A 9,306-nucleotide genomic window follows, 5' to 3' on the forward strand; every position below is an offset into this window, starting at 1 on the left:
TCACCTTACTTCTCCACAATATTTAGCCTAATGTGGGGGATCAACCCCACAATCTGACTCATGCAGTAGAAAGGGGGACAATAGGTCATCTTGTGTCTCAGGGTTTGAGGTTGTGGCCAGGTCTCATTTCACACCTGCTAGTCTATCTAGGCAGAGACTTCTCCGCTCCTCAGCACCCTAGTGCAGGAAGGCAGGAGGGAAACTAGGCTTCTGTTAAGCTGGGACGGCCAGTGACTGCCCACTGCAGGGCAGATGGAATAGGGGTGGCAGAGGTAAGGATATGCCTGGCACATGAAATATGGTCAGTAGGTGTTCACAGGTAGACCAGGGAGTAAGTGATGGCAGTGAGGGCCTGGCTTTCATGGGCAGGCTCCCCACACCCCTCAGGAACGTGGCTGTGAGTCCAGAAACAGCCATCAGCTGCACAGTTGTAAAGGTGAAATTAAGACATATAGCCAGGCCTGGGGGTATAGCTCAGGGGTAGAGCATTTGACTGCAGATCAAGAGGTCCCTGGTTCAAATCCAGGTGCCCCCTGCTATTTTTAATGACTGAAGTAGTGGTGAGATTTCTGCCCCTTCTCTCCACATGTGACCATTAGTGTGCTTTATTTCATGATAAAATTTAGTGTCTGGATCAGGACAGGGTCTATAAGAATCCTCCCCGGTCATCACCCAGATAATATAATAACTGCTAGAGTCACATTTGATTGAAGAGGCTGACCAAGTTAGCCCAGACAAGCCCCATTTCTGGGTCTCTTGCCCCTTATGGTCTATATCTGGACCTTACTCTTTCTCAGTATCTCATTTCCTCAACCTCACCGTAATCTCCAGAAAGAAAGCACAGACTCTCTCTTTGATCTTGCTACTACTTTCTGTGAAGTATGAAGGAAATATATGCAGCTTCCTACTTCCCAGAGGCAACTATAACGATTTGAAAACCCTGTCAAAAGTTGTCTCTTTTCTCTGTCTGGGAATTTCTTGAGGGTGCTGCCTCTACCACAGACTCTGGCCACCTAATTCTCCCTTCTTCTCTCCTAACACTTCTTACCCTGGGTCAGTATTTCCTTGATGAGAATACCTAGAAGTTTAATACTTTATATTAAACTTAAAAATTCAGATAAAATATTTAAGACACAAATGGCTGTAACAAATCTTCAGAGGATTCTCTACTTTCCTTGATGAGCAAAGAAATTTGAAATAATCTTTTATATGAGGACAAATAAAAATTCAGAAAATATGAAAAACATCTCATTAAAAGTATCAAATAACTAACATAGGAAATACCAGATGTAGATTTGGAAAGGATGGAAGCAGAAATTTAAATTTCCATACTAAAAGCTGCTTTGGCCCTGAGTGTATTTCTCAGTTCAGAAGAGGCAGCTGAGAACCTGACTGGAGCTTTTGGGAGCCTCTCAAAACTAGGGAGATAGAAGTCAGAATTCTGGGCCCAACTAGAGTATAGACATTGATGACACCAACTCTGGCTTCGGACTAGGAGCTCAAGGGATAAGAGTAAATGGAAAGAAATTCAGTCACTGTAAGAATTTGTGGCTAGGCTTTTTAACTTTTGAATGGCTCAGGACACCTTAATATAAACTTTTGATTGTTCAGGGCACCTTAATATAATTTATTTACTTGGAAAAAGCAAATAAAGGAGGATATTATTATTCCTGGCCTTAGATTAGTTCTACAAATAAAATTTTAGCATACAGTCAAAGATCGCCGTATACACAGGGAAGCAAAAAGCTATGAATGAGAATCGATAAAAATAACAGACCACAGAACTAAACAAAAGGACTTTGGATATTAGAACTACCAGAAACGCTATAAAATAACAATGCTTACTGTGTTCAAGGAGATAAAAGCCAACCTTGAAAATTTCAATAGGAAATTTAAAGCATGAAAAGTAACTCAGGAGATTTGAAAAGAAGACAAAATATAAATTTTATGTCTAAAAATACAATAACTAAAATTAAAAACTCAATGAATAGATCTATGCTCTTCTTAATAAATAGATTAAGCCAATGAGAAAATCAGTGAACTAAAACACTGAGAGGAAAAACTATCCATCATAAAACAAGGTAACACAAAAGTATGGCAAACACAGAAGATAAGGTAATTAATATAGAGGAACTGAAAGAACAAAGACTGAAGAAAAGTGAACAGAGCCTAAGAGACCCGTGGGACGCCACAAGTGGACCAACATATGCATTATGAGAATCCCACAAGAGGAAGGGACAGAAAATGGGGGGAAAGAATATTTGAAGAAATAATAGTTGAAAACTACCCAACATCGATGAAATACATGAATATAAAAATCTAAGAAGCTCAGCTGGGCACAGTGGCTCATGTATGTAATCCCAGCGCTTTGGAAGGCTGAGGTGGGTGGATCACTTGAGGTCAGGAGTTTGAGACCAGCCTGGTCAACTGGTGAAATCTCATCGCTACAAAAAAAAAAAAAAAAAAAAAAAAAAAATTACACGGGCATGGTGGCACATGCCTGTAATCCCAGCTACTCAGGAGGCTGAGGCATGAGAATTCCTTGAAACCAAGAGGTAGAGGTTAAAGTGAGCTGAGATTGCCCTGGTGTGGTTCTGTCCTGTGCAGCTGTTCTCTTGAGCAGTGGTTGCTTATCTCCATCCGCCTTCTCTCCCACCTAAGTGCGTGCCACCACCTGATGGAAGATTCGTGGACATGGAGATGAGGCCCCTGAGGCCCCAGAACTATTTTTTCAGTTGTGAACTAAAGGCCAACAAAGATGATCACTTTAAGGTGGATAATAATGAAAATGAGCACCAGTTATCTTTAAGAGCAATCAATTTAGGGGCTGGAGCAACGGATGAATTGGAACTGTTGAAGCAGAGGCAATGAATTACGAAGGCAGTCCAATTACAGTAACACTGGCAACTTTGAAAATGTCTGTACAGCCAATGGTTTCCCTTGGGGGCTTTGAAATAACACCACCAGTGGTCTTACAGTTGAAGTGTGGTTCAGGGCCAGTGCATATTAGTGGATACCACTTAGTAGCTGTGGAGGAAGATGCAGAGTCAGAAGATGAAGAGAAGGAGGATGTGAAACTCTTAAGTATATCTGGAAAGCAGTCTGCCCCTGGAGGTGGTAGCAAGCTTCCACAGAAAAAAGTAAAACTTGCTGCTGATGAAGATGATGATGGTGATGATTTTGATGATGAGGAAACTGAAGAAAAAGCACCAGTGAAGAAATTTATATGAGATACTCCAGTCAAAAATGCACAAAAGTCAAATCAGAATGGAAAAGACTCAAAACCATCATCAACACCAAGATCAAATGGACGAGAATCCTTCAAAAAACAGCAAAAATCTCCTGAAACACCAAAAGGACCTAGTTCTGTAGAAGACATTAAAGCAAAAATGCAAGCAAGTATAGAAAAAGGTAGTTCTATTCCCAAAGTGGAAGCCAAGTTGATCAGTTATGTGAACAATTGCTTCTAGATGACTGACCAGGAGGTTATTCAAGATCTCTGGCAGTAGAGGAAGTCTCTTTAGGAAAATAGTTTAAATGATTTATTAAAAAGTTTTCATCTCATTTCATTTCTGTAACAGTTGATATCTGGCTTTTTTATAATGCAGAGTGAGAACTTTCCCTACCGTGTTTGGTAAATGTTGTCCAGGTTCTGTTACCAAGAATGTGTTGTCCAAAATGCCTGTTTAGTTTTTAAAGATGAAACTCCACCCTTTGTTTGGTTTTAAGTATGTATGGAATGTTATGATAGGACATAGTAGTAGTGGTGGTTAGACATGGATATGGTGGGGAGACAAAAATACACTTGTGAATACTCAGTAATTTAATAAAAACAAAAAAAGTGAGCTGAGCTCATGCCACTGCACTCCAGCCTGAGTGACAGAACAAAACCCTGTCTCAAAAAACGAAAACAAAACAAAACAAAACAAACAAACAAACTAAGTAGCTCAATGAATTCCAAGTAAGATGAACTAAAGAGACCCACATTGAGGGAAAAGGACACCCTATTCAAAAAATGGTGTGAAAAAATCGGCAAGCCACATGTAGAAGAATGAAACTGGATCCTCATCTCTCACCTTATACAAACATTAGTAACATGAAGCCATATGAAAAAATAAAGATCTCAGTGAAGGTAAATACATGGGCAATTGTTAAAGTTAGTGTTATAGCAACAACAGTTGTAACTCCACTTTTTTTTTATATATATATAATGTAAGAGACTAATGCACTTAAGAGAATTATTAGTTCATGTTTTGGGGCATTTGATATATAAAGATGTGATTTTGTGACATCAGCAACTGAAAGGGGTAGTGATGGAGCTGTTAACAAACCAGAGTTTTTGTATGTTACTCAAGTTAAGTTGGCATGAATTCAAAATGGAGTGTTGTATTGTTATAATATTAAATGTAATCCCCATGAAAGCCACAAAGAAAATAGCTATATAATATGTACATATTAAAAAACCCATATATATACATATATATATATCTAAGAAGCTCAATGAATTCCAAGTAAGATAAACTAAAAAGACCCACACTGAGACACATTATAATCAACTTTCAACATCCCAAGACAAAGAAAATCTTGAAAGCAACATATATATATGAAAGAAATTTAAACATTTCACTACAGAAAGGAAAACAGTAATGCAGAAATGAGGGATAAAATTGCTATAAGGCATGCAGAAGACGAATAGCAAAATGACAGAAGTATTTTTCTCTTTATCAGTAATTACTTTAAATGTAAATGGATTAAACTCTCTAATCAAAAGGCAGAGATTACAAAAGTAGATACAAAAACATGATCCAGCTATATGCTGTCTATAAAGGACTCACTTTAGACCTAAAGGCACAAATAGATTGAAAGTGAAAGGACGCAAAAAGATATTCCATACAAATAGTAATCAAAAGAGAGAGGGGGTGGTAAGACTAATATCACAAAAAATAGACCTTAAATCTAAAAAGATTACAAGACACAAAAAAGGACTATATATATATATACACACATTTTTTAAAAAATTATACTTTAAGTTTTAGGGTACATATGCACAACGTGCAGGTTTGTTATATATGTATACATGTGCCATGTTGGTGTGCTGTACCTATTAACTCATCATTTACATTTTGTATATCTCCTAATGCTATCCTTCCCCCCGCCCCTCCCCACAGGAGGCCCCGGTGTGTGATGTTCGCCTTCCTGTGTCCAAGTGATCTCATTGTTCAATTCCCACCTATAAGTGAGAAAATGCAGTGTTTGGTTTTCTGTTCTTGTGATAGTTTGCTGAGAATGATGGTTTCCAGCTGCATCCATGTCTCTACAAAGGACACGAACTCATTCTTTTTTATGGCTGCATAGTATTCCATGGTGTATATGTGCCACATTTTCTCAATCCAGTCTGTCACTGATGGACATTTGGGTTGATTCCAAGTCTTTGCTATTGTGAATAGTGCCGCAATAAACATACGTGTGCATGTGTCTTTATAGCAGCATGACTTATAAACCTTTGGGTATATTCCTAGTAATGGGATGGCTGGGTCAAATGGTATTTCTAGTTCTAGATCCTTGAGGAATCTCCACACTGTTTTCCACAATGGTTGAACTAGTTTACAGTCCCACCAACAGTGTAAAAGTGTTCCTATTTCTCCACATCCTCTCCAGCACCTGTTGTTTCCTGACTTTTTAATGATTGCCATTCTAACTGGTGTGAGATGGTATCTCATTGTGGTTTTGATTTGCATTTCTCTGACAGCAAGTGATGATGAGCATTTTTTCATGTGTCTGTTGGCTGTATGCATGTCTTCTTTTGAGAAGTGTCTGTTCATATCCTTTGCCCACTTTTTGATGGGGTTGTTTTTTCTTGTAAATTTGTCTGAGTTCTTTGTGGGTTCTGGATATTAGCCCTTTATCAGATGAGTAGATTGCAAAAATGTTCTCCCATTCTGTAGGTTGCCTGTTGACTCTGATGGTAGTTTCTTTTGCTGTGCAGAAGCTCTTTCGTTTAATTAGATCCCATTTGTCAATTTTGGCTTTTGTTGCCATTGCTTTTGGTGTTTTAGACATGAAGTCCTTGCCCATGCCTATGTCCTGAATGGCATTACCTAGGTTTTCTTCTAGGGTTTTTATGGTTTTAGGACTAACATTTAAGTGTCTAATCCATCTTGAGTTGATTTCCATATAAGGAGTAAGGAAACGATCCAGTTTCAGCTTTCTACTTGTGGCTAGCCAATTTTCCCAGCACCATTTATTAACTAGGGAATCCTTTCCCCATTTCTTGTTTTTGTCAAGTTTGTCAAAGATCAGATGGCTGTAGATGTATGGTATTATTTCTGAGGACTCTGTTCTGTTCCATTGGTCTATATCTCTGTTTTGGTACCAGTACCATGCTGTTTTGGTTACTGTAGCCTTGTAGTATAGTTTGAAGTCAGGCAGCGTGATGCCTGCAGCTTTGTTCTTTAGACTTAGAAATGTCTTGGCAATGTGGGCTCTTTTTTGGTTCCATATGAACTTTAAAGCAGTTATTTCCAATTCTGTGAAGACAGTCATTAATGGGGATGGCATTGAATCTATAAATTACCTTGGGCAGTATGGCCATTTTCACTATATTGATTCTTCCTATCCATGAGCATGGTATGTTCTTCCATTTGTTTATGTCCTCTTTTATTTCACTGAGCAGTGGTTTGTGGTTCTCCTTGAAAAGGTCCTTCACATCCCTTGTAAGTTGGATTCCTAGGTATTTTATTCTCTTTGAAGCTATTGTGAATGGGAGTTCATTCATGGTTTGGCTCTGTGTGTGTCTGCTATTGGTGTATAAGAATGCTTGTGATTTTTGCATATTGATTTTGTATCCTGAGACTTTGCTGAAGTTGCTTATCAGCTTAAGGAGGTTTTGGACTGAGACGATGGGGTTTTCTAAATATACAATCATGTCATCTGCAAACAGGGACAACTTGACTTCTTCTTTTCCTAATTGAATACCCCTTATTTCTTTCTATTGCCTGATTGCCCTAGCCAGAACTTCCAACACTATGTTGAATAGGAGTGGTGAGAGAGGGCATCCCTGTCTTGTGCCAGTTTTCAAAGGGATGTTTCCAGTTTTTGCCCATTCAGTATGATATTGGCTGTGGGTTTGTCATAAATAGCTCTTATTATTTTGAGATACATTCCATCAATACCGAATTTATTGAGAGTTTTTAGCATGAAGGGCTGTTGAATTTTGTCAAAGGCCTTTTCTGCATCTATTGAGATAATTACGTGGTTTTTGTCTTTGGTTCTGTTTATATGCTGGATTACGTTCATTGATTTGTGTATGTTGAACCAGCCTTGCATCCCAGGGATGAAGCCCACTTGATCATGGTGGATAAGCTTTCTGATGTGCTGCTGGATTTGGTTTGCCAGTATTTAATTGAGGATTTTTGCATTGATGTTCATCAGGGATATTGGTCTAAAATTCTTCTTTTTGTGTGTGTGTCTCTGCCAGGTTTTCGTATCAGGATGATGTTGGCCTCATAAAATGAGTTAGGGAGGATTCCCTCTTTTTCTATTGATTGGAATAGTTTCAGAAGGAGTAGTACCAACTCCTCCTTGTACCTCTGGTAAAATTTGGCTGTGAATCCATCTGGTCCTGGACTTTTTTTGGTTGGTAGGCTATTAATTATTGCCTCAATTTCAGAGCCTGCTATTGGTCTATTCAGGGATTCAACGTCTTCCTGGTTTAGTCTTGGGAGAGTGTATGTGTCCAGGAATTTATCATTTCTTCTAGATTTTCTAGTTTATTTGTGTAGAGGTGTTTATAGTATTCTCTGATGGTAATTTGTATTTCTGTGGGGTTGGTGGTGATATCCCTTTATCATTTTTTTGTTGCATCTATTTGATTCTTCTCACTTTTCTTCTTTATTAGTCTTGCTAGCAGTCTATCAATGTTGTTGATCGTTTCAAAAAACCAGCTCCTGGATTCACTGATTTTTTGAAGGGTTTTTTTGTGTCTCTATCTCCTTCAGTTCTGCTCTGATCTTAGTTATTTCTTGCCTTCTGCTAGCTTTTGAATGTGTTTGCGCTTGCTTCTCTAGTTCTTTTAATTGTGATGTTAGGGTGTCAATTTTAGATCTTTGCCTGCTTTCTCTTGTGGGCATTTAGTGCTATAAATTTCCCTCTACCCACTGCTTTAAATGTGTCCCAGAGATTTTGGTATGTTGTATCTTTGTTCTCATTGGTTTCAAAGAACATCTTTATTTCTGCCTTCATTTCGTTATGTACCCAGTAGTCATTCAGGAGCAGATTGTTCAGTTTCCATGTAGTTGAGTGGTTTTGATTGAGTATCTTAGTCCTGAGTTCTAGTTTGATTGCATTGTGGTCTGAGAGACAGTTTGTTATAATTTCTGCTCTTTTACATTTGCTGAGGAATGCTTTAAATTATGTGGTCAATTTTGGAATAAGTGCAATGTGGTGCTGAGAACAATGTATATTCTGTTGATTTGGGGTGGAGCGTTCTGTAGATGTCTATTAGGTCTGCTTGGCACAGAGTTGAGTTCAATTCCTGGATATCCTTGTTAACTTTCTGTCTCGTTGATCTGTCTAATGTTGACAGTGAGGTGTTGAAGTCTCCCATTATTATTGTATGGGAGTCTAAGTCTCTTTGTAAGTCTCTAAGGACTTACCTTATGAATCTGGATGCTCCTGTATTGGGCGCATATATATTTAAGATGGTTAGCTCTTCCTGATGAATTGATCCCTTTACCATTATGTAATGGCCTTCTTTATCTGTTTTGATCTTTGATGGTTTAAAGTCTGTTTTATCAGAGACTAGGATTGCAACCTCTGTTTTTTTTGTTTTCCATTTGCTTGGTAGATCTTCCTCCATCGCTTTATTTTGAGCCTATGTGTGTCTGTGCATGTGAGATAGGTCTCCTGAATACAGCAAACGGATGGGTCTTGACTCTTTATCCAATTTGCCAGTCTGTGTCTTTTAATGGGACCATTTAGTCCATTTACATTTAGGGTTAATATTGTTATGTTTGAACTTGATCCTGTCATTATGATAATAGCTGGTTATTTTACTCATTGGTTGATGCAGTTTCTTCCTAGAATCGATGATCTTTACATTTTGGCATGTTTTTGCAATGGCTGGTACCAATTGTTCCTTTCCATGTTTAGTGCTTCCTTTAGGAGCTCTTGTAGGGCAGGCTTGGTGGTGACAAAATCTCTAAGCATTTGCTTGTCTGTAAAGGATTTTATTTCTCCTTCACTTATGAAACTTAGTTGGCTGGATATGAAATTCTGGGTTGAAAATTCTTTTCTTTAAGAATGTTG

At 38.3% G+C, this 9,306-nt stretch overlaps 1 non-coding gene and 1 pseudogene across 1 annotated transcript; both read left to right on the top strand.

Moving 5' to 3' along the window:
- Nucleotides 1–463: 463 nt before the first annotated feature.
- Nucleotides 464–535, top strand: TRNAC-GCA (transfer RNA cysteine (anticodon GCA)). The gene has a single exon. It is a non-coding gene; the product is annotated as a tRNA-Cys (tRNA).
- A 2,293-nt stretch (nucleotides 536–2,828) lies between these two features.
- LOC103227192 (nucleophosmin pseudogene) lies at nucleotides 2,829–3,524 on the top strand (annotated as a pseudogene).
- Nucleotides 3,525–9,306: the final 5,782 nt, after the last annotated feature.

This window comes from Chlorocebus sabaeus, chromosome 21 (genome assembly GCF_047675955.1).
Source record: "Chlorocebus sabaeus isolate Y175 chromosome 21, mChlSab1.0.hap1, whole genome shotgun sequence".
Classification (NCBI taxonomy): Eukaryota; Metazoa; Chordata; class Mammalia; order Primates; family Cercopithecidae; genus Chlorocebus; species Chlorocebus sabaeus.